The sequence below is a fragment of the Bubalus bubalis genome, chromosome 20 (assembly GCF_019923935.1).
Source record: "Bubalus bubalis isolate 160015118507 breed Murrah chromosome 20, NDDB_SH_1, whole genome shotgun sequence".
Classification (NCBI taxonomy): Eukaryota; Metazoa; Chordata; class Mammalia; order Artiodactyla; family Bovidae; genus Bubalus; species Bubalus bubalis.
The window spans coordinates 12,838,906-12,865,161 of record NC_059176.1 but is presented as its reverse complement, the minus strand read 5'-3'; the positions used below and the strand labels follow the sequence as shown (position 1 = coordinate 12,865,161).

Here is a 26,256-nt window from a genome sequence, read left to right as displayed (position 1 = left end):
GAGCACAGGCTCTAGGGTGAGCGGGCTTCAGTAGTCACCGCACGTGGGCTCAGGAGCTGTGGTTCCTGGGCTCTAGAGCACCGGCTCAGTAGTTGTGGAGCACAGGCTTAGCTCCTCTGGAGCATGTGGGATCTTCCTAGATCAGGGATCAAACCTGTGCCTCCTATATTGGCAGGTGGATTCTTTACCACTGAGCCATCAGGGAATCACCACTGTATGTGATCTTGAGTGAGTTTTCTTAACTTTCCTGTTCCTCAGTTTCCCCATCTATAAAGTGAGGTTAATAATAGCACCTTTCTTACAGTCTGTTATGAGGATTCAATGACTGGGACTTAGTACAGTACCTGGTATATGGTATATACAGAATTATTTCCTATTATCATTATTTACATTGTCTTTCCAGAACAAAGGACCGGCTATAGCCTGTCCCAGAAATGAAACCAAAAATTTGCATAAACCTTTCAAAAAACTGTCTCCCCCGCACCAGAACCTCAAAGTTCTTAAGATCAGTTTTCCCCTAGAGTGAAGATAATAGTTTAAAAAAGTCCCCTCCCTGGAAAATTATTTTTGAGACAGCTTTGTCCGGCCTCCTGACTGAAGAAGACAATGACGTTCTACCAAGATGTTCTTGGCAGAGCTGGTTCCCTCCACCACATCTTGCTCAGAAATCCCTGCTTGGTCCACGGACAACTAGCTGTTATGTGTTTTTATCCAGTCCCTCAAAACATTGTGAACAGTTTGCAAATGTTGGCTGAATACCAAATGAATGCATGAGAGTTGACCAGAAGAAATCTATGATTTCTACTTCTGGTGAAATTCTTTCTAGAATAAGTGAAATCCCTTTCTGACTTTTGGATGTAGAATAACTTTGGAGGTGATAAAGCCCAGGGCCCTGATTTTGCCAATGAAGAGACTGAGATACTGAAGGAAACATGGCAGCTAAGATCGTACAGCAGGTTAGCTGCGAAGCAATCTTGAACATAGCTCTTCTGGTTTCTAGTCCAGATGCCTCTCCAGGTTACACATCAGAGTATAAGATTTGGGTCTGAATCTGGGCTGATCTCCAGCCAGCCCTGAAAACCACTTGTTAAATCAATTTCCTGGTATCATAGTGTCTCATTTTCTTATACTTTCTTTCCCAAATAAAAATTCTTCTCCAATTTTGGTGTTCAGTAAATAAAAGAAATGCTATCAATATTTTCTCTCCTTACATCTTTATACAGTCCCAATGAGCATGAAAAGACATTGGCAAAAGTCAGTGTTATCTTTGGCCTGTATCCCAGAACTCGTGATTTCCCCAAACTAAGGATGAATTGCATAAATAGTGAGACCTGCTTGTGATGTTCAGCAAAGCACACAGATAGTAATTAACATGGTTTCAAAAGTAAAAATAGTTAACCAGAGTTCCTCTTTTTCTTCTTTCTCTATAACAAAGCACTTGGTTAAAAGTGAGATAGCTGAGTGAGGAAATTAAAAAAAGAAGCAGTAAATGGCTAATAAAGCTTTGAACTCAACAAAAGACTGCCAAAGAGGTTCATGCTTTCATAAATGAGTGAACATACCCTGAATCGATGCAAAGTATTGCAGAGTTGTGAATAGATTCAACACTCATCTGCTTAGGGATGCTTTATGTTCATAAACTCCCAGGACTTCTTGTTTAGTTGCTAAGTCGTGTCTAATTCTTTGAGACCCCATGGATTATAGCCTGTCTGTCTATGGGATTTCCCAGGCAAGAATACTGGAGTGAATTGCTGTTTCCTTCCTCAGAGGATCTTCCTGACCCAGGGATCGAACCCACATAACCTGCTTGGCAGGCGGATTCTTTACCACTGAACTACCAGGGAAGCCCTTCCTTTATCCATTCAGAGAAAGACCTCTGGTATCTTCATACTAGTTCTGCTCCTGAACAAATGCTCTTTTGTTACAAAAAAAAAAAAAAAAATTCTTTACCAAAGTCCACTCAAAGATCTCCCTATTTCAAGCACTCTGGCATATATTTGGATCTTATTTAGTTCCACTGACTAGGAATTTTAGTACAATATTAAATAGCAGTGAGTATCCTGGCTTTTTGAAAACATAATTCACTTTGTTATTTTGAAATATTTCAAATGTAAGACTGTACAATAACAAATGCCCATATATCCACATTCCAGCCTGAACACATGATAACATCATGTCATATTTGTTCTGACTCTTAAAAAAACTTGTATCTGAAGGCCCTTCTGTCCTTGCTTCCTCAGCCCAGAAGTAACTATTGTTATAATTTAATGTTTATTATTCCTGTAAACTTTTGTACTCTTGATAGGCATGTATACATCCATAAAAAGTACAATTAAAAGAATGGAGAAAACAAATGCATATTATGTGAAAGCAGCCAAACTGAAATGTCTACATACTGTATGATTTTAACTATAAGACATTCTGTGGTTTAGTCGCTAAGTCGTGTCCAACTCTTGGAATCCCATGGACTGCAGCCTGTTAGGCTCCTCTGTCCATGGGATTTTCCAGGCGACAATGCTGGAGTAGTTTGCGTTTCCTTCTCCAGGGGATCTTCCCAACCCAGGGATCGAACCTGGGTCTCCTGCACTGCAGGCAAGTTCTTTACCGACTGAGCTATCAGAAGTCATTCTGGAAAAAAACAAAGATATGGAGACAATCAAAAGATTAATGGTTGCCAGGGTGGGGTTGAGGGAGGTGAAAATGCAGAGCATAGAGGATTTTCTAAGGCAGAAAAATACTCTGGATGATACTGTATGATAGTTTTATGTCATCATACTTTTGTTCAAATCCATAGAATATAGAACAACAAAAGTGAATCCTATGGTGAACTCTAGATTTTCAGTGATTATGATGTGTCGGTGTAGGTTCATCCTTGATAAAAATGTACTCTTCTGGTGACTGATAACGGGGGAAGTTATGCATGTGTGGGGACAGGGGGTATATGGGAAATCTGCCTTCCTCTCAATGTTGTTATAACCCTAACACTGCTCTAAAAAGATAAAAGTCTTTTTACAAATGACTCAAATTCATTCCTTTTGATGGCTGAGTAATATTCCATTGTATATATGTATCATATTGCAGGAACTAAGCTCAGTGCTCTGTGGTAACCTTGATGGATGCAGTGGGGGTGGGGTGGAAGGGAGGCTCAGGAGGGAGGGGATTGTTGTTGTCCAGTTGCTCAGTCATGTCCAACTCTTTGCAACCCTATAGACTGTAGCACGCCAGGCTTCCAAGGCGTTTACCATCTCCTGGAGCTTGCTCAAACTCATGTCCATTGAGTCGGTGATGCCATCCAACCATCTCTTCCTCTGTGGTCCCCTTCTCTTCCTGCAATCATTCCCAGCATCAGGGACTTTTCTAATGAGTCAGTGCTTCGCATCAGGTGGCCAAAGTATTGCAGTTTCAGCTTTAGCATCTTCCTTTCCAATGAACATTCAGGGTTGATTTCCTTTAGGATTGACTGGTTTGATCTCCTGCAGTCCAAGGGACTCTCAAGAGTCTTCTCCAATACCACAGTTCAAAAGCATCAATTCTTCAGAGCTAAACCTTCTTTATGGTCCAACTCTTACATCCATACACAACTACTGGAAAAAACCATAGCTTTGACCTTCGTTGGCAGAATAATGTCTCTGCTTTTTAATACACTGTCCAGATTTGTCATAGCTTCACTTCCAAAGAGCAAGTGTCTTTTAATTTCATGGCTGCAGTCACCATCTGCAGTGATTTTGGAGCCCAAGAAAATAAAGTGTCTCACTGTTTCCATTTTTCCCCCAACTATTTGTCATGAAATAATGGGACCTGATGCCATGATCTTTGTTTTTTGAATGTTGAGTTTTAAGCCAGCTTTTCCATTCTCCTCTTTCACCTTCATCAAGAGGCGCTTTAGTTTCTCGTTGCTTTCTGCCATAAGAGTGGTGTCATCTGCATATCTGAGGTTATTGATATTTCTCTCGATAATCTTGATTCCAGCTTGTGCTTCATCCAGCCTAGCATTTTGCATGATGTACTCTGCATATACTTTAAATAAGCAGGGTGACAATATTCAACCTTGATGCACTCCTTTTGCAACTTTGAACTAGTCTGTTGTTTGGTTCTAACTGTTACTTCTTGACCCGCACACAGGTTTCTCAGGAGGCAGGTAAGGTAAGGAGAGAAGGGATATATGTATGTATATAACTGATTCACTTTGTTGTACAGCACAAACTTAACACATTGCATAGCAGTGATACACCAATCTGGAACCTAACAGAAGCAGAAGATATTAAGAAGAGGTGACAAGAATACACAGAAGAACTATACAAAAAATATCTTCACAACCCAGATAATCATGATGGTGTGATCACTCACCTAGAGCCAGACATACTCGAATGTGAAGTAAAGTGGGCTTTAAGAAGCATCACTATGAACAAACCTAGTGGAGGTGATGGAATTCCAGTTAAGTTATTTCAAATCATAAAAGATGATGCTGTGAAAGTGCTGCACTCAATATGCCAGCAAATTTGGAAAACTCAACTGTGGCCACAGGACTGGAAAAGGTCAGTTTTCACTCCAATCCCAAAGAAAGGCAATGCCAAAGAATGCTCAAACTACTGCACAATGCACTCATCTCAAATCCTAGCAAAGTAATGCTCAAAATTCTCCAAGCCAGGCTTCAGCAATACGTGAACCGTGAACTTCCTGATGTTCAAGCTGGTTTTAGAAAAGGCAGAGGAACCAGAGATCAAATGGCCAACATCTGCTGGATCATGGAAAAAGCAAGAGAGTTCCAGAAAAACATCTATTTCTGCTTTATTGACTATGCCAAAGCCTTTGACTGTGTGGATCACAATAAACTGTGGAAAATTCTGAAAGAGATGGGAATACCAGAACACCTGAGCTGCCTCTTGAGAAATCTGTATGCAAGTCAGGAAGCAACAGTTAGAACTGGACATGGAACAACAGACTGGTTCCAAATAGGAAAAGGAGTACGTCAAGGCTGTATATTGTCACCCTGCTTATTTAACTTCTATGTAGAGTACATCATGAGAAATGTTGGGCTGGAAGAAGCACAAGCTGGAATCAAGATTGCCGGGAGAAATATCAATAACCTCAAATATGCAGATGATACCACCCTTATGGCAGAAAGTGAAGAAGAACTAAAGAGCCTCTTGATGCAAGTGAAAGAGGAGAGTGAAAAAGTTGGCTTAAAGCTCAACATTCAGAAAATGAAGATCATGGCATCTGGTCCCACCACTTCATGGGAAATAGGTGGGAAAACAGTGAAAACAGTGTCAGACTTTATTTGGGGGGGCTCCAAAATCACTGCAGATGGTGACTGCGGCCATGAAATTAAAAGACACTTGCTCCTTGGAAGGAAGGTTATGACCAACCTAGAGAGCGTATTAAAAAGCAGAGACATTACTTTGCCAACAAAGGTCCGTCTAGTCAAGGCTATGGTTTTTCCAGTAGTCATGTATGGATGTGAGAGTTGGACTATGAAGAAAGCTGAGCACCGAAGAATTGATGCTTTTGAACTGTGGTGTTGGGAAAGACTCTTGAGAGTCCCTTGGACTGCAAAGAGATCCAACCAATCTATCCTAAAGGAAATCAGTCCTGAATATTCATTTTAAGGACTGAAGGATCGAAGCTGAAACTCCAATATTTTAGCTACCTGATGCAAAGAGTTGACTTATTTGAAAAGACCCTGATACTGGTAAAGATTGAAGGCAGGAGGAGAAGGGGATGACAGAGGATGAGATGGTTGGATGCCATCACCGACTCAATGGACATGAGTTTGAGTAAACTCCAGGAGTTGGTGATGGACAGGGAGGCCTGGTGTGCTGCAGTCTATGGGGTCACAAAGAGTCTGACATGACTGAGTGACTGAACTGAATTGAACTGAACTGAATCTGCTTACTGTCTCTGTAAAATTGCCTATATACATCATATAATGGAATCATGCAATATGTGTTCTTTTTGACTGGATTCTTTAAGCACTTAGCATATTTTCAAGGTTCCTTCCCATGTAGCATGTATTTGTACTGTGTTCATTATTATGGCTGAATAATATTCAATTGCATGGATATGCCACATTTTAAAATCCCTTCAATGGTTGGTGGACATTTTGGTAGTTTCCACTTGTCTCTTATAGGTAGTGCTGTGATGAACAGTCATGTACAAGTTTGTTTGTGGAAACACATTTTCATTACTCTTATTTATACACTGAGGAGTGGAATTTCTGGGTTATTATTGAAACCCGTTTAGTTTTCTTATAGCTCTTTTTCTTTTTTTCTGACTGCTCCATATGGCTTGTGTAATCTTAGTTCCCCAACCAGGGAATGAACTTGGGCTATGGGTAATGAGAATGTGGAATTCTAACCAGTGGACCTCCAAGGAATTCCCTCTTGTAGCTCTTTTTGTTCTTAGTGTATATGTCTGTGGGAATGTGCTGTCAAATTACTTTGCATTAAAGTGACTTGATATAGTTTCTGTTTGAGTGTTTATGCCACAACTCAATGTATAGATGTATTTTTTTTTCCTTTGGTATGGGGGATTTATTTTTAAACAATTTTGTTTTATATTTATGTGAAATATTCATATGGACTTCCTGCCTACCTTCTTTGCTTCCTTACTTAATAACCCAGCTGAGAAGTGACTGAACACATCCAAGTGAGGAAGGGAGCCAAGTCTGGAGGTGCCTTAACAGTGATCAGGGTTCATACAAGACTATAGGCCCAGGACTTCCCTGGTGGTCCAGTGGTTAAAAATCTGTCTTGCAATGCAGGGGATGTAGGTTGGATCCATGGTTGGATAACTGAGATCCCACATGCCTCAGGGCACCTAAGCCCACACACCACAACTACTGAGCCTGCGTGCTCCAGAGCCCACGCAGCACAAGTAGAGACACCACGCATTGTAACGAAAGATCACATGATGCAACAAAGATCCCTCGTGCTGCGACCAAGACTTCATGCAGCCAAATGAATGAATAAATATATTCTAAAAGATTATGGGCCCAGCAGGTCAGTGCCCTGGCAGTGGAGTCTTTGGCAAAGAAAGTGGCCAAACTGGGCAGTGACAAAGCAGGGTTGGGAGATTACTTATGTAAAGTGGGATTGAGCAAATACATAAGTATATTGAGGATAATACATAAGGGAAGGCAGGTTTCTCATTGTCAGAGGGGAGACTTAGAAATATGAAAATAGGAAGTTTAGAATGAACCTTATGCTGATGGATTGGAATTGGAAGTATTGGTGTCAACTGATGGTTTTCAAAATGCAAAGATGTAGAAGTAAATAGCAAGTAACAATGAACACACCTAATCCCCAGATCTTGGTTTCTAAATCCTATTTTTTTCTAGAAAAATGAAAAATTACTGATTTTAGAAGGGCACAGAGAGTATAAGATGAGCCTGAAACATTTTGTGGCTCCAGAAAGAAAAGAGATGCTCTAAAACTTGTAGAGACATTGCAAAGGACAAAAAAGTCAGATTCTTGGCCAATTTGAACATCAATACAGTTAATAAGAGTGGCAGATTATATTACATTGAATAAAACAGGAATCTATGCCTCTACATTGATATCAATAAAAGAATGAAGTGAAAAGAAAGCACTTACTTGCAGTAGAATGCTAACTAATAAATGTAGAACGAATAATGGAATAATCAGAAAATTATTTGGCAATCATCATAGCAATAATTGGGGCTTCCCAGGTGGTTCAGTGGTAAATAATCTGCCTGCCAAGCAGGAGACACAGTTGGGAAGATCCTCTGGAGAAGGAAATTGCTACTCACTCCATTATTCTTGGAGAAGGCAATGGCACCCCACTCCAGTACTCTTGCCTGGAAAATCCCATGGACAGAGGAGCCTGGTGGGCTGCAGTCCATGGGGTTGCTACGAGTCGGAAACGACTGAGTGACTTCACTTTCACTTTCCACTTTCATGCATTGGAGAAGGAAATGGCAACCCACTCCAGTGTTCTTGCCTGGAGAATCCCAGGGACGGAGGAGCCTGGTGGGCTGCCGTCTATGGGGTTGCACAGAGTCGGACACGACTGAAGTGACTTAGCAGCAGCAGCAGCCCGTATTCTTGCCTGGGAGATCCCATGGACAGAGGAGCCTGGCAGACTATGGTCCATGGGGTTGCAAAATAGTTGGACACAGCATAGTGACTAAACAGCAGCAATAACAATAATCAATTTAGGTAAGACACATCAGTTCAGTTCAGTTCAGTTCAGTCGCTCAGTCGTGTCCGACTCTTTGGGACCCCATGAATCGCAGCACACCAGGCTTCCCTGTCCATCACTAACTCCCGGAATTCAATGAATGTTAAATCTAGCAGATGAACATAGGTTGAGAAATTTACATAGGATATTTACATAGTCTTGAAGTACCTCCTCACAAAATAATTATTTTTTCTAAAGGAAAAACAAGTAACTTCAGGATGGAGGATCTTAGCAGAGAACATTGTCTTTCACTATGAGAATGGAGCTCAACTTTCTCAGCTACCCAGCTGATGGCCTTTTGGGTGGTTTACAGTCTTTTCCTACCATAAATAAATTTGCAATGAATATTCTTGTATATGTCTCCTTTTGTATTTTTCTCTGGGCATTGTTTTTGCGAGGTAATTTGACTTCAGGACCCCACCCAGATAACTTTGCTTAGGATTAAGATGATTCATTCCTTTTTTTTTTTTTTTTAATTTACTGAGCATTGCTCTAGGTGCTTTTGAGTTTGGAAATGAATAAGAAAGCAAATTTCTTGCTGCCAGGGGCTTGCCTTCTAGTGTTAACACGGAAATAGCAGAATAAGGGAATCGTGAGTGATTGGTGATTGGACTGTCAGGATAGGGAGGCTGAGTGAATTCAGCAGATTCTGTGAACATCTCCAGGCAGAGGGAACAAGTGCAAAGGCCCTGAGGTGGGAGTGAACTTTGTACTTTACTCTCCTCTATGGAAGAGGCGATGAAATCAGCTGAGGCTCTGCTATTGGTGGAGGTTGCTTGCAGCCTGTGGATCTAGTACATTTTTCCCTGAAGAGCTCCCTTCACCAAGTGCATTTTCAAGGGATTTCAAAAACCATCCAGGGATGAAACTGGATCCATCATAAGGTGAACAAGATGCTTCTTGTCTGCTCAATGCCTGTTCCGTGGCTCCTCAGCCAAAATTTTGATTCCTCCAGCATGCTCAGAATTCTTTCCCAACACTGACTCGCTCACCCCTTCAACAAGCCTGGGAAGGCAGGGGACCCAGGGAATAAGAGACAGAGCTGGGTCTGCACCGTGATTTCAACCAGGGTTTGGATGAGATTTCTACTCTACAACTTGGCTTTAGAGCCTTCTTGTTCTGCCTTATGTCCCCTAACAACATCCATCACTGAGTCAACAACCACCATCTCTCCCCATTACGGTCTTTACTGACATCAGAACCAAACTCCTTGCTCCTGACTCATTGTCAGTTTCTCCGGCACAAATGCCTGTCATGAGTCTCAATAATTCCAGTATACCCATTGCTAGTCCTTCCAACATCCTGAACCCATATGTCTATGTCATATCCTAAAGAAGATCGTGTCATTACCAGCGTATCAGTCTGCTCAAGCTGCTATAACAAAATACCATACACAGAGTAGTTTAAGCAATAAAAGTTTATTTTCTCATAGTTCTGAAGGCTAGAAGTTCGAGATCAAGGTACCAGCTGATTTGTTTTCTGGTGAAAGCGCTCCTTCTGGCTTGCAACCATCTCACCCTATCCTCACAGGGTGGTGACGTAGGGTGGGGAGGAAGAAAGAGCGCTCTCTAGTTTCTTTTCTTATAAGGATACTAATCCTTTATCATCAGGGCCCACCTGTATGACCTCATTTAACCCAAATTAACTTCTTACAGGCCCTATCTCCAAATATAATCACATTGTGGATAAGGGCTTCAATACATGAGTTGGGGTGGAGGGGACACAATTCATAGCAACCAGGAACTCCCAATCCTCCACAACCTCAATGTCAAGCATCCCTTTCTCCACCACTTCTTCCTACCTTCCACTTCATTCTCTCCAGGACCTCAGCCCTCACCGTCCTTGTAACCCTCCAGACTCTACAATCCATTTCACTCACCATGTTTCCCTGTCTGCTACTTACCTCGTGCCCTCACACCCATTAAGCCCCTTTGAATTCCATGACCACTTTCATAGGCTCTTTCACTTCCTCACGTTTGCTTAGCTGAACATGGCTAATCCATTGTTTCCCCTGCTTGGCCCAGGGCTTATGAGGCAGAAGGTCACTGCAGGGCATTCTGTAACCAGGCTGCTATAAATTCACGACTTCCAACTGTAAGTGGGCCCTGGAGATTGTCCAGAAATCACCCAAATTCTGCTATTTAAGTTTCCGGCCTGCCAAGTGGTGCTTTCACATTCTCTCACTCCTAAAACCCCATGACCTCCTCCGCAATCATCTTCAGTTGGAAATCTCATTTCCTATTTTTCTGAGAAAAGTGAATCCATGTGAAAAGCACTTCTGCAAGCATCCCTAGCACATCCACCCTGCTACCTACATCTATGATTACACAGTCAGCTTTGCTTCCTGTTAGGACATGCAAACAAAGCAAGAGCAAACAGCATCTCACCCTCCATTTAAATTTACAGCAAATCCCGCAGCAGCTGCTAGCTGACAGGGCACTTGTACTTCAGACAAAGAGATGATGGCAATAACGGGATGAAGCACTCTGTGCTGCAGACAGAGGAAACTAAAGATGACAACAGGCTGCTCTGTGCTTTGGACAAACAGGTCCTTAGATAGTCTGATGCATTTCAGGGAGAATTCTTATGAACCCCGCCTCTTACACCTTTTGTACATAGAAAGGCTCAAACCATTAACTTGAGATACCTGTTCTTTTGGACAAGCAGTAGCATTTTGCCAAGATGTATGCTGACTGAGTGTATTCCCTCCCAGCAAAAATCACATAAAAACTAGCTCTGCCTTGCTTCTGTTAAAAATTACGTATTTATTTGGCTGTACTGGGTCTTAGTTGTGGCTCCTGGGATCTTTGATCTTTGTTGCAGCATGTGGGATCTAGTTTCCTGACCAGGGATCAAACCTGAGCCTCTTGCATTGAGATGGAAGAGTCCTGGCCACCAAACCACCAGGGAAGTCCCCTCCCTGCCTCTTTGGAGCAGTTGCTCAGAGCTATCCGAGAGGCTGTCTCCCAGGCTACAGTCCTTAGTAAAACCTGAATAAAACTTGACTCACAGCCCTCACACTGCATTTTTCTTTCAGTTGACAGGTGGACAGATTGTTCATGTTCCTACCTAAGGCATCCATTCCACCCCCCGATCCTCCCCATGCCTTATGTGTACCATCCCCTCTCAGCAAATCAAGGGCATGGCTTCAACTTCCCTCTCTCTTTTGGATTATCATTTTTTCTTCCTCCTTCGGAGTTTCCTTGGAAAAGAGAAAGATCTGTTTTTTCTCCAATCTAAAAAAAGAAAAGCAGGGAAAGAAAAAAAATCATCTCTTGACCCCACTATCCCCTCTAGAAGCTGCCCATTTTTCTTTTCCTTGACAACAAAATTCCTTAGAAGAATGATCAGACTCACTCCTTCCAATTTCCCATGACTCCCCAATTTCTCTCTAGATAGATAGATAATAGATAGGTACAATGGAATACCATAAAATAATGAAATTTCCTCATACAACAATGTGGCTAAATATTACACCTTATGTTGACAAAATGAGCCAGATACAGGAGAAAACATACACAAAGACTCCGTGGATGTAAAGTTCATAAAAAAACAAAATTAAACTAGATGGTTCAATTCAGTTCAGTCGCTCAGTCGTGTCTGACTCCTTGCGACCCTATGAATCGCAGCACGCCAGACCTCCCTGTCCATCACCAACTCCCAGAGTTCACTCAAATTCATGTCCATCCAGTCGGTGATGCCATTCAGCCATCTCGTCCTCTGTCATCCCCTTCTCCTCCCGCCCCCAATCCCTCCCAGCATCAGGGTCTTTTCCAATGAGTCAACTCTTCGCATGAGGTGGCCAAAGTACTGGAGTTTCAGCCTCAACATCAGTCCTTCCAAAGAACACCCAGGACTGATCTCCTTTAGGATGGACTGGTTGGATCTCCTTGCAGTCCAAGGGACTCTCAAGAGTCTTCTCCAGCACCACAGTTCAAAAGCATCAATTCTTCTGCGCTCAGCTTTCTTCACAGTCCAACTCTCACATCCATACATGACCACTGGAAAAACCATAGCCTTGACTAGACGGACCTTTGTTGGCAAAGTAATGTCTCTGCTTTTGAATATGCTATCTAGGTTGGTCATAACTTTCCTTCCAAGGAGTAAGCATCTTTTAATTTATTGGCTGCAAACACCATCTGCAGTGATTTTAAGTGAAGTGAAGTCTCTCAGTCATGTCCAACTCTTTGTGACCCCATGGACTGTAGCCTACCAGACTCCTCCCTCCATGGGATTCTCCAGGCAAGAGTACTGGAGTGGGGTGCCATTGCCTTCTCCAGGGGATCTTCCCAACCCAGGGATCGAACCTGGGTCTCCTGCATTCCAGGCAGATGCTTTAACCTCTGAGCCACCAGGGAAGCCTTTTGGAGCCCCCCCAAATAAAATCTGACACTGTTTCCACTGTTTCCCCATCTATTTCCCATGAAGTGATGGGACCAGATGCCATGATCTTCGTTTTCTGAATGTTGAGCTTTAAGCCAACTTTTTCACTCTCCTCTTTCAATTTCATCAAGAGGCTTTTTAGTTCCTCTTCACTTTCTGACATTAAGGTGGTGTCATCTGCATATCTGAGGTTATTGATATTTCTCCCGGCAATCTTGATTCCAGCTTCTTCCAGCCCAGCATTTCTCATGATGTACTCTGCATATAAGTTAAATAAGCAGGGTGACAATATACAGCCTTGACGTATTCCTTTTCCTATTTGGAACTAGTCTGTTGTTCCATGTTCAGTTCTGAGTGTTGCTTCCTGACCTGCATACAAATTTCTCAAGAGGCAGATCAGGTGGTCTGGTATTCCCATCTCTTTCAGAATTTTCCACAGTTTATTGTGATCCACACAGTCAAAGGCTTTGGCATAGTCAATAAAGCAGAAATAGATGTTTTTCTGGAACTCTCTTGCTTTTTCCATGATCCAGCAGATGTTGGCCATTTGATCTCTGGTTCCTCTGCCTTTTCTAAAACCAGCTTGAACATCAGGAAGTTCACGGTTCACCTATTGCTGAAGCCTGGCTTGGAGAATTTTGAGTGGTCTAGCAATGCAAAATTAAGGGTGCCAACTAAAAAAAAAAAAGCACAGTGTGCAAGTTATGAATTAAGTTTTATTTGGGGCAAAATGATGACTATAGCCTGTGAGACAGCATTTCAGATAGCTCTGAGAAACTTCTCCAAAGAGAAACAGGGGAAGGTCAGTATGCATGTGATTTGGGTGAAGGGGAAGTATATGCAATCAAGCACATATTTTTTGCAGAAGGTTACTGCTAGTCACAAGGAGCAGACATCACCATGAAGGATTTCAGTGCTTTTCTAGATATGAGGAGGTACAAGAATCAGGCTCATATTAATAAAATTGCCCCATATTTGAGACAATTTTGAGAAAACTTGGCTCATATTAATTAATAAAATTGAAATATCTGAAAATATCTATCTGAAGACCTGTTCTGCTAGTTTTTTCTATAAGACAGAGTACCTCATTTTTGCTCTCTAACCTGAACTCATTTCGCGAGGTCCTGAAAGTCAGCAGGTGCAGAGGCTCATAATTTTAATCCTTGTAAGGGTAGATGGCCAGTGCCAATTTGTAGGTAACAGGGGATAGACCTTTCTTTGGTGTTCTGAGACCCAATTTCCAGTGCCTATGGAAAACACGTGCGCACACACACACACACAACCTAAGAGTTGTGAGCTGGGTTTTATTCAGGGTTTCACTGAGGATGGTAGCCTGAGAAACACCCTCTTGATATCTCTGAGGATTTGCTCTGCAAAGGTAGGGGCCAGTATATATATGAATTGTTTTTGTCTAGGAAAAACATGAAGTCAAGCAAACATCTTGGTGAAGGATTACTGCTCATCACAAAAGAACAGGAATCTCAAGTTAATGATTTTAGTGCTTTTCTATGTATGAGAAGATGCAAGAATCTGTGGTCACTGAAGTTTTTCCTGAGCTATGTGTCTTGACTACACAGGGGCCTGTTCTTAACTATCTGGAACCTCATCCTGTTTATCCAAAGCCTTGGATGCCTCACCTGCTTTTCCATTCTGATTCCCCTCAGGGTGCACAGTCAGTGAGCGCATGCAGTGGGCTGTGAATTAACTCTTTGTATAACTGGAGGATGGGTGACAGTCTGTTCCTTTTTCTACACCAACATGGGAGCGGGTGTTCCTCGTGTAACAGACAGTTCTCAGACACTCACTGGGTGTCCTGGAATTCAACTCAATTCTGGCACTGTCTACCTGAAGACAGCATTAGACTCCACAGGTCAAGACTTTAGTCCTACAAGACTGCCCTTCACCCACCTCAGCCCCCAACTTCAGAGACCAGTCACAAGTCCAAGTTCTTATCTGTCTTAGCTTCTTCTGACCAACCAGCTAAAGACTGGAGCTTCCAACACCCTTTCGTGGATTTCAGATGCTAGTTGCAAGTCCAGGTTGTTAAGTGGACTTCTTAGGAAACTGACAACAAATCAGAGGTTTTCAAAATGCACTCCTTGATAAATTTGCTAGAATTGTAGCAGAAAGGGGAACCCCTTCCAGGGGTTCTTGTCTAACACTGAGAAATGAATTGTTCGAGGAGACACACATGCTGACGAAGAGACTTTATTGGGAAGGGGTGCCTGGGCGGAGAGCAGCAGGGTAAGGGAACCCAGGAGAACTGCTCTGCCATATGGCTCACAGTCTGGGGTTTTATGGTGATGGGATTATTTTCTGTGTTGTCTCTGGCCAATCACTCTGACTCAGGGTCCTTCCTGGTTGAGTACGCATTGCTCAGCCAAGATGGATTCTAGCAAGAAGAATTCTGGGATGTTGGTAGGACATATGGACTGGTGTCTTATTTTGAAAGAAAGAAAGTGAAAGTAAATTCGCTCAGTCCTGTCTGACTCTTTGAGACCCCATGGACTGTAGCCTGCCAGGCTCCTCCATCCATGGGATTTTCCAGGCAAGAGTACTAGAGTGGGTTGCTCTTTCCTTCTCCAGGTGATCTTCCAGACCCAGAGATGAAACCTGGGTCGGGTCTCCCGCACTGTGGGCAGACTCTACCACCTGAGCCACCAGGGAAGCCTTGTGTCTTCTTTTGACCTTTCCCAAGTTCTGGTTGGTGGTGGCTTGTTGATTCTGTGTTCCTTCCCAGGACATCCTGTCGCAAAATAATTCATGCAGACGGTTACTATGGTGCCTGGCCAGGGTGGGCAACTTCAGTCAGTGTTTCCCCTTACAGAATGGCCCACAGAGAGACATGTTACTTATTAGATCACTAGTTTATTGTGAAAGGGTGCAACTCGGGAAAAGCCAGATGGAGAACTGCGTACGGTATTACCAAACCTAACTTGCATCTGCTCGCCCACTATGCAGCATGGCCGATGTACTGACTGACACCAGGTTATGGTGAAGCAAAGTCAGCATTTATTGCAGGGCCCAGGGCCACGGTCATGCTCGAAAGACTCAAACTCCTCCGTGGCTTCCAGGGAAGGGGTTTTAAAGGCAACTTTTGGCATGAGGGCTGCAGGGTGTATGATGTTTTTCTGATTGGTGGTGGTGAGGGTGGTGTTGCAAGAATCCTAATCATCCACCTCCTGGTTCAAACCAGTCTGGGGTCAACATGCTATGGTCAGCATGTGGTAACCATCAGTATGTTGAACAGGGGAAGAGGGGGTGTGGGTGTGGTGGGGTGGGCTCTTCATTTCTGCAGAACAGCTCAAAGATATGTGTCAGATTGCTTTATATATGTATCCCTTGAGGAGGAACTAACACTGTCTCATTGTTATTGCTGAACTATTGTTTCTTGATTGTTTTCCCTTTGTTTCTGCATCCCTTCACTTCCCTAATTAGTAACTGCTTAAGTCTGCTCTTTGGAACACAAGAAAGGCCTAGAAGACCACACCCTTTTTATACAAAAAAGAAAGAGGGGATACAGAAGGGCTTTTATATCTAGGAAGTTCCCACAGGGCCTTCTTGTGCAAGTTCCTGCTAGTCACAAGGAGTGGACATCAACATGAAGGATTTCAGCGTTTTTCTAGATATGAGGAGATACAAGAATTGGACTCATAAAATCATCCTCTGAAAATATCTATCTGAAGATCTGTCTTCAGTTTTTCTCCCTGAGCGCAGAGTGCCTCATTTCTGGCCTGAACTCCTTTCAGGGGGTGTTAAAAGTCAGCAGCTGCAGCAGCACATGATTTAATCCTTACAAGTAGGCAGCGAGTGTCCACGGCAAGTGCCAACTTGTAATTGACAATATCAAGATGTATGCACACAATACATGTTCACATAATAAAAACCACAGGGAGGCACCATTAGACACCCGCCAAATTGACAAAATTTGTGAGGTTGGACAAAATCATCATTTTAAATACAAAAAGGAGTTTTAAAACATTTTAAAAAGTGTAAGAAATCTGCTGATGGCAAGGTCAAAACCAGATTCCAGAGGCGAATGAGCCTTGAGGTTAATGACTAAAACTGACAGAAAGAAAACATGCTCTGGGCAGAGAGGTAAAAAGATCCTGGGAGAACTGCAGCCCGTGGCAGCCCTCATGGGGCTTCCTTAAAATTTTTGCTCTATGCCACCCCCCTGCCTAAAACAACTTCTGTCCAGCTCACCAGAGACCTCCAGACTTCTAAATCTATTAGTCATTTTCAAGATCTATGATGCTTGATTGCTTATCTTATCATGCTTATCATGCTTGATTGCTCACAGAAATTTTTTTGATGTGAAATTCATGTAACATAAAACTAATAATTTTAAAGTAAAATTCATGGCATTTAATACACACAATGTTGTGCAAGCACATCTCTGTGGAGTTTCAAGACATTTTCACCACCCCAAAAGAAAACCCTCTTCCCAAATCAATGCTCACTCCCCACTCCCCACCCATCTGCTCTTTGTCTTTATTTACTTGCTCTGTGTATTTTGTATATATGCCATCATGCCCTTTCCCCACAATTTGATGCAGCCGATCACTTCCTCTTCCTTTAAACATTTTCTTCATGAGGCTTCTAGGATCCCCATGCTTCCTGGTTTTCCTTACCCTGATCTCTGAACATTGGAGGTCCAGGGCCCGGTCCTATACCTCTCCTTGTCTCTGTCCCTACTTAGTCCCTGACTGACTCATCATGGTTTTAAGTTCCATCCATGTCTCCCCAGCCAGGACTCTCCGCAGAACTCCAGACTCACACATCCTATTGTCTGCTTGACACCTCTCCACTTGGCCTGTCACACTTGTCCGGATCAAGACTGAGCCCCTGACCTTCCCCACCAAGCCTGCTCTTCCTGATTCATGTCAAGTCCTCCTTCGAAGTCCTCCAGCAGAAAACCTTACAGCCTTCATCCTTGACACTTCTCTTTCTTTCCTTAAAAAATGTATATTATTTATTTATTTAGGCTGTGCTGGGTCTTTGATGCTGGGCATGGGCTTTCTCTAGTTGCAGCGAGCAGGGGCTACTCTTCGTTTGGTGCATGGCTTCTCACTGCAGTGGCTTCTCTTGTTGCTGACCACTGGCTCTAGGCACATGGGCTTAGTTGCTCTGTGGCATGTGGGATCTTCCCAGACCAGGGATCGAACCTGTGTCCCCTGCATTAGCATGTGGATTGTTAACCACTGGACCCCCAGAAAGAGAAGTCCCTTCTCTTTTATTCCCTACTGATTCTCTTCAGAACAGCTCTAGAATCTGACCACTTCTTGTCACCCCCACAGCTATCATTCTGGGGTGGGCGCTCTCCTTTCTCACCAGGGTTGTTACGGTTACCCAGAAACTGTTGTTCTGCTCCTGTCCTTGGTCCATGTCAATCCATTCTCAACACATCATCCAGAGGGATCCTGGTTGTATTGGTCAGGGTTCTCCAGAGAAACAGTATGTATGTATGTATGATAAAGATATGGAATTAATTCATGCAGTTATGAAGGCTTGAAGTGCCGTGATCGGTTGTCTTCAAGTTGAGACCCAGGAAAGTTAGTTAGCTTTGCAAATGCTAATTGCATCTGGAAACACCCTCCCAGACACACTCAGACGTAATGTTGAGCCAGGTATCTGGGCATGCCCTGACCCAGTCATGTGAACACATAAAATGCACACTGAATTGCTAAACAAGTTAAACCATTTCTCTGCTCAAGATTCTCTAAGGGCTTCCTAATGCTTTTAAGATAAAATGCAGAATTCTCACATGGTCTAGAAGGACCTGTATTATCTGAGCCCTGCCTGCCTCTCCACCCTCACCTCCAGCATCTCTGCCCCTTATGCCCCTGCAGTCCTGGCTCCCTTTGCCCCTGACCTATGTCTCGACACTCACTCTCCCTTCTGGCTGCAACACTCTTCTTTTTCCCACTCTAAGTCCTCTGGGCTCACTTCTTTATCTCCTTCAGGTCTTTACAGAGCCGTCACCTCATTCAGCCTTCCCTGACCATCCTATTCAAAATTGCAACTTCTGTTCCAAACACCACCCCCTCCTTCCATGCTCTGTATTCCTCCATAGAACTTACCACTGTCTCAGATGCCAGAATTTGACTTTTCTGTCTTCTCTCATTAGAATATAACCTTGGTCTCTTTGGTTCCTATCCCCAGCAACTAGATTTGTACTAAGCGCATGTGAGAATGTTAGTCGCTTCAGTCGTGTCTGACTCTTTGCGACCCTATGGACTGCAGCATGCTAGGCCTCCCTGTCCCTCACCATCTCCCGGAGTTTGCCCAAGTTCATGTTCGTTGCATCGGTGATGCCATCCAGCCATCTCATCCTCTGATGCCCTCTTCTCCTTCTGCCCTCGATCTTTCCCAGCATCAGAGACTTTTCCAATGAGTCATCTGTGTGTATCAGATGACCAAAATACTGGAGCTTCAGCTTTAGCATCAGACCTTCCAGTGAAATTCAGGATTGGTCTCCCTTAATGCTCAATAAATATTTGTTGAATCAGTCAGTGAATGAATTTTCCAAAAGCTAGTTTCAAGAAAGAAAAGGAGTTTGTACTGACCAAGAGAAAAATTTCTTATTGTTCATAGAAAGGAGAAATTTTCAAGAATTCCACTTCTAAGTCTCTGCCTTAGAAATCCCACATGTATTCTTGTAAGAGAGTGGCACAATCTTGTGAATTCAGTCCCAGACCTGTGTGTGTTCCTACCCACTGATAAGATGGACATAAGACTGGTCACACTGTTGCAGGAAGGGAGACCTTTCCTAGGGCCCAAGAGTGGACTCTTGTCTAACACTCAGGAATGAATTGTCCATGGATGGTCACACTGTTGCAGGAAGGGAGACCTTTCCTAGGGCCCAAGAGTGGACTCTTGTCTAACACTCAGGAATGAATTGTCCATGGATGGTCACACTGTTGCAGGAAGGGAGACCTTTCCTAGGGCCCAAGAGTGGACTCTTGTCTAACACTCAGGAATGAATTGTCCATGGATGGTCACACTGTTGCAGGAAGGGAGACCTTTCCTAGGGCCCAAGAGTGGACTCTTGTCTAACACTCAGGAATGAATTGTCCATGGATGGTCACACTGTTGCAGGAAGGGAGACCTTTCCTAGGGCCCAAGAGTGGACTCTAGTCTAACACTCAGGAATGAATTGTCCATGGAGACACATGTGCTGATGAGAGACTTTACAGGGAAGCGGTGCCTGGGGTGGAAAACAGCAGGGTAAGGGAAGCCAGGAGAACTGCTCTGCCATGTGGCTTGCAGTCTTGGGTTTCATGGTGATGGGATTCATTTCTGGGTTGTCTCTGGCCAATCATTCTGACTCAGGGTCCTTCCTGGTGGTGCGAGCATCTCTCAGCCAAGATGGATTCCAGCAAGGAGGATTCTGGGAGGTTGGTAGGACATATCAATTGGTGTCTGTGTCTCTTTTCTCCTTAGGACACTTCCCAAATTCTTCTGGTTGTTAGATCCGCATTCCTTACCCAGGACCTCCTGTTGTAAGATAAGTCATGCCAGTGGTTACTATCATGCCTGGCCAGGGCGGGTGGTTTGAGGCAGTGGGGGCCATAGGACTGAGTAGATTGAGGTGTGTTCACACACCCAGACTTACTCATTAACTCGCCAATTTAGTCATTCCTCAGGTCTCCCTGTTTATAACTGTCAGTTACCTTATCTATCCACACAGACTTTGAGCTCCTTGAGAGCAGATGTCATGTCTCCTTAATGCCTCGCTGTGCCTGGCGTAGACTAGACAACTCAACAAAGATGGAATGGGTGGGTGAATGAAAGACAGTGGGCAGAGTGAAAGAAGGCCAGAAGCTGGGGTGTTCACAAGGCTTGTCTTCAGAATGGTGGGGACACCTGTCTGGATAGAGCAGAGGGTATCTACTGGGGAAATAACATTGGGTGAGTGAAGCTGGGCACTGAGTCCCTGCTAGGCTGCTGCGTTCCCTAATTATGGGAGAATAAGCCAGTTGAGAGGGACATGAGTTGAAACAAGCACACATTTATTTGGCTACCCCACTTGTGTTCAGATGGCAAATCCCCAAATCGTGATTAACAGTCAGTTTACAAGGAAATGATATCAAGGACCAGCCGTGCCCCCTTCCTGGGCACCGTCACAAGGCTCGGGCATCCTTCTCTCTTCCTCTGCCCTCTGTCACCAGGGACCCCCACTCACTATCCCTCCATCCTGAGACCGTCACCTCCGTCTCAGCCTCCTGGCTCCTGAAGCAAGGGGGCTGCACTGGTCCTGCCCCTTGGTCACTCCACCAAGTTCACACTCAATTGCAAAGGTGATGTCTCCCCCCCGGAGTGGTGAAGACCCCTCCTCTCAGACCTGGGGAACTCCACCAGCCTTTTCTATGCTTGCATGTCAGGAATGCCTCCAGCATTGCAGCAGAAGCTACCACCTCCGTGTCCCTGGGGTCCTGGAAAACCAAGTAGGGCAGCTACTTGAGATGAGTGTGGGGAGGAAGGAGGTAGATAGGCCTTGTGGTTTAGGCAGGCTGGCATGGAGGGGTACAGGGAGACCATGGCAAGGCCCACATCTTAATTCTGGATGGAACTAGGACTTTAGATGTGGACTGTGGATGGAGAAGATTAAGTAGAAGGTCATGCAGGGGAAAACTCAGAAGGACATAAAAATCATGCTTACCATTTATTAAGTCCTTGTTGTGTGCCAGGCATTATACTGGATGCTTACATATGCAATAGATTCTGTCTGAGATACCTGCCTATCTCATGGAACCAGCTCCTCTAATCCACAGGGTGGGACCACTGCATTCATTCATTTAACAAGTATGTAAGCACCTACCAAGGACTTCCTGGGTGGCACAGTGGTAGAGAATCCACCTGCCAATGCTCTTCCTGCTTGAGACGCAAGAGACACAGGTTCGATCCATGGGTCAGGGGGATTCCCTGGAGAAGGAAATGGCAGCCCACTCCGGTATTCTTGCCTAGGAAATCCCATGGACAGAGGAGCCTGGTGGGCTACAGTCCATGGGGTCGCAAAGAGTCAGCCACAACTGAGCATGCACACGCAGAGCAGAGAGAGAAGCGTCTACCAAGTAGAAAGCCCTGTCCCAGATATTAGGTACACAGAGAAAGACAGATGTGGTCTATGCCTTCATGGAGGGGAGATGAACACTAAGTAAATAAACAACTGGACATATATACACACTATACAAATTATTATAAATTTGCATAATTATAATTGTACAAATTATACACAATGAAATTAGCATAAATATTATAAAGGGAAAGAATGAGGTACCATGTGGAGAACAGCAGCTAGCTGACCCCGAGTGGCCAGGGAAGCCTCCAGAAGGGGAGAATTTTATACCAAGACCTGAAGGATGGGAGGGAACCGGCAATATGAAGTGGTAACTGTGGGTAGTGGGAGAACAGGGGACATGTGGAGAGGAAATTTCCAGGCAGTGGGAACATCAAGGCCAGTGTTCTTGAGGGTAGGATGGCCGGACGCTGTGAGTCTAAGGAAGAGCATTTCCAGATGGAGCTGGCGAGGGCAGCTTGGGCCAGATCCTGAAAGGCCTTTGCTGCAGCAGAAATAGAAATGAGACTTTTCTCATAAATAAGGGAAATAAGAGAACAATGAACAGGCTGGAGAAACAGCTTAAACTGGACCGAAAGAGTTAAGCAACCTTGGTTAGTCTTTAGCTGTTACTACTAACAAACGCACGTAGCTTTCTGGTCCTTCACCAAGCTAATCACTCTCTGAGTCTATGTGAATTCTACCCTGCACTTGGCATTCTTTTCCCCCACACTCTCCTTTGTAACACTACCTTGAAACATTCATTTCAGAAGGAACGTCACGAACAGATCACTGCAGAGAGGACCAACCCCAGTTATGCCTGATGCCAGCTGTGGCTGTTTTGAAATTTTGCAAAAGAAAGAAGAATGCAAGCCTGTCACTGCTTTGAGCCTTATTTCCTTCTTCAGACTGCCAGCCCTGACTATAAAATTTCTCGCTAACTCTTCCAGGGCAGGCACAGTTCTGGAGCCACTAGCCTACTATATCGCCTCTTTGCCTGGCAAAGAAATAAAGCTACGCCTTCTCTTTCCTCCAGACCTCTGTCTCCATATTTCTATTTGGCATGGGTGCATAGAGAGCCGAGATTTTCAGCGACACGTTGTGGGCCAGAGTAGGGAGGCTGGGTTTCATTTTACACACTGTTATTTGATGTGTTTATTTTAAAAGTACATAGATTATTGAATCACATAATCTAAAAATATTTTGATAACTGTATTTCAATTATTTCCAATCTAGTTTCTTTTATCATTCTGTGCATATTATTTTATGCATCAAAAAACACAATTCTGCCTCAGGATTCCAATGGGGAGAAAGAGGATGCAGGGAATGAGGCCACAGGAGGGGACCCACTGTGGCTTCTGTCATCGCCTCCACCACCACCACGGCCACCTCTGTGCTCCTGTTCTTGGGAAAGGAGATATAAATCCCCAGGTGTGAGCCCACGCATGCAGGAGGCTCAACTGTGAGTAGGTGATGGCAGATACAGATAAACTCCACATCAACAGCCTCAACCAATGACTGCTGCAAATGAGAGGGTCTAAGCCACACAAGGATGTCTGGCTACAAGGAGAACGAAAAAAGAGAACTATGCTTAAAGTTCTGCCAAATCTTTCTCAGTCAGCCCATCCTACTAGAACTTGAAGCGTTGCTCAAAATAGTGATGATACCCACAGGCAATATTGGATTTGTCTCAACTTTTGGAGTATGGTGGTTTCCCATTAGAAAGCAGACTATAGTGGCGGACACAGACTTTGGAGACTATCTGCCTTTTATTGGCTAAAGAAAAAAATTGATTATCCAGAGACTTTTTTTCTTCTCAGAAGAAACCACAAATGTGCCAGTATCAATAGAATGTATGGATTTGGGGATGAATGTAAAAGATATAAAGTTACACCATGGAAAACATGGTTCACAGACTGCTTTATCTGTTTACCAGTTGCAGCCTTCCTGGTCAAGAAAATACTCTGCTGTCCTGGAGGTGTGTCACCAGATCCTCAATCTATGGAGCAGATTTGGAAAACGATGTGACCCTCTGATGTACTGGATCAAGGTCTTCTTTGTGACCTTTTGCGGTGTGACCTGGGTAAAGTTGTCTTAGGATAAAAATAACAGAGGAGTGTCCTTCACACTTGGTGCAGAAGTGGTTGGCAAATTTCTCCATAAGTATGATTTGGGTCTTATATGTAAAGCCTATAAAGTGGTAGAAGATGGGTATGAATTTTTTGCCAAGAAGCATTTGATCACTCTGTTGTCTGCACCCAGTTATTGTGGAGAGTTTGACAATGGAGATACCACGCTAAGTGTGGACAAAGTCTTTTTCAGATTTCAAAACTTGCAGAGAAAAAGAAGCCGAATGCCAGGAGATCCATTAACATCTCCAAGGGGTGTGACCACAAAGCAAGCAAAGAAATGGGTGTCATTTTGACACTGCTTAACTGGGACTTGTGATACAGAGTGTACGACCTTCATTTTTTAAATTATGTGGATTGTTCAGCTTGCTCAAATAGTGTTGGTGAGCCTGCTCCTTCCATTTTTGACTTAATGAATGATATTTGCTTGTTATAACAGCAAATAGGAAACTCTCCACACCCAGGAAAAAAATGTGTTCTTTTTTTACAGTTTTGTTTTGTTTTTTAATTCTCTGTTCCTTTTGCAAACAACTTTAATGATGGTATTAAAGCTGAAAGTCTCAGGACAGTTTATCCTGTCTAGGAGCTAAGTGTACAACTGATCTGTTTTAAATTCACTACAACCCATGAATAATGTGAATGTTCATTTTCTTTAGGATATAAAGAGAGCCCTAGGGTGCTCAATCTGTACAAGTTATCATCATCAAATGCATACTGTTGATACAAACCGCTGTGAACAAAATATTTTTAAACCTTTGTTTCAAAAGGATTGCTTTTTATCTTACTGTCTTATCATGTACACACATTTTTATAGCTGTCCAAGTTGGGAGTAACTTTCAACCTTGCCAGCATCACTGGTATGATATGTATTTAATTAAAGCACACTTTCCCTTGTTGTTGTTGATTAGTTGCTAAGTCATGTCCAGCTCTTTTGCGACCCCATGAACTGTAGCCCACCAGGTTCCTCTGTCCATGGGATTTTCCAGGCAAGAATACTAAAGTGGGTTGCCATTTCCTTCTCCAGGGAATCTTCCCAGCCCAGGAATCAACCCCCCCGCGTGTCCTGCATGCAAATCCTGCAGGCGGATTCTTTACCACTGAGCTACCAGGGAAGCCCTATCATATACTTAAAATGATGATTAAAGTCATTATTTTAAATGTTTCTGTCTTCCCTAAAGCCAAAGCTTTTGTTGAACATTGAGTGTCTACATATTGACACTCCTCTGAGTATAAGGTGGCTTAATTGTGTACACATGCTACTTCCTGAGGCTTCAAAAACAGGTTTTTGAATTTGAATAGCAATTAGTAACATAGTACTCCTTAAGCTATTAGTGATTAAAGTTAATAACCTTTTGTACAATTTCACTATAGCCTATTCATTAAGTAATCCTGTTACACCAGGTCTGAATCCGTCCATTTAGAAAGCTTCAAATTACAGAAATAATGCTGTTCTAAACAAGTGACCAGTTATGCTTTCTTTGCTTTACTTTCTTTATTCAATAGTGAAGTTGAGGCTTATAAATCAGAACGAAGGAATCAACTTACTATCCACTAGTTTATACAGAACTTACAATACCTATGACTTTTTAAAACTGTGATCTGTTAAAAAGAATTGTTTCAGCAGATGACTGTCTATAATATCATGTGATGAAAATGAATTCAGACTTCTTAAATGATGAACTTGTTAAAAATAAAACAACGAAGACTTCCCTGGTGGTCCAGTGGTTGAAAATCCTCCTGCCAACGCAGGGGACAAGGGTTCAATCCCTGGTCTGGGAAGATTCCACATGCCGCAGGGCATCTAAATCCGTGTGCCACAACTAGTGAATTGCTCACACCCCACATTCTGTGCTCCGTGACAAGAGACGCCACCGCAAGGAGAAGCCTGCACACTGCGACTAGAGAGTATTCCCCACTCACCACTAGAGAAAGCCCTCTTGTGCAGCAACAAAGACTCAGCACAGCCATTGCTGCTGCCCAGTTGCTAAGTCGTGTACGACTCTGCGACGCCATGGACTGCAGCACACCAGGCTTCCCTGTCCTTCACCATCTCCCGGAGTTTCCTCAAACTCATGTCCGTTGAGTTGGTGAGGCTATCCAATCATCTTATCCTCTGTTGCCCTCTTCTCCTCCTGCCCTCAATTATAAATAATAAAAATTTTAAAATAGAAAAAATCATTAAAAAAAAAAAAGAGATAGCCACACAATTCTGCAAAAGGGTTCATGGCACAAAGAAGATAAGATGTAGGTCCCTTCCCTGCACCCAAGCAGGACTAGTCTTCCACAGAACCCCAGAACCTCAAAGTGAGGCTCTTAAAGAACACCCAGGGAACCCCTTAGTGGTCCAGTGGTTGAGACTTGACACTCTCACTGACAGATCAGGGTCAATCCCTGGTCAGGGAACTAAGATCCCACAAGCCTTACGACACGGCAAAACAAAAACAAAAACAAAAACAAAAAACACCCAGTACAGGTGCAGAG

The 26,256-nt window shown here is 43.5% G+C and overlaps 1 non-coding gene and 1 pseudogene across 1 annotated transcript; one reads left to right on the top strand and one right to left on the bottom strand.

The window, feature by feature from the left end:
• Positions 1 to 12,488: 12,488 nt before the first annotated feature.
• TRNAS-GGA lies at positions 12,489 to 12,560 on the bottom strand. Its single transcript has one exon. It is a non-coding gene; the product is annotated as a tRNA-Ser (tRNA).
• A 10,559-nt stretch (positions 12,561 to 23,119) lies between these two features.
• Positions 23,120 to 24,500, top strand: LOC102415652 (annotated as a pseudogene).
• Positions 24,501 to 26,256: the final 1,756 nt, after the last annotated feature.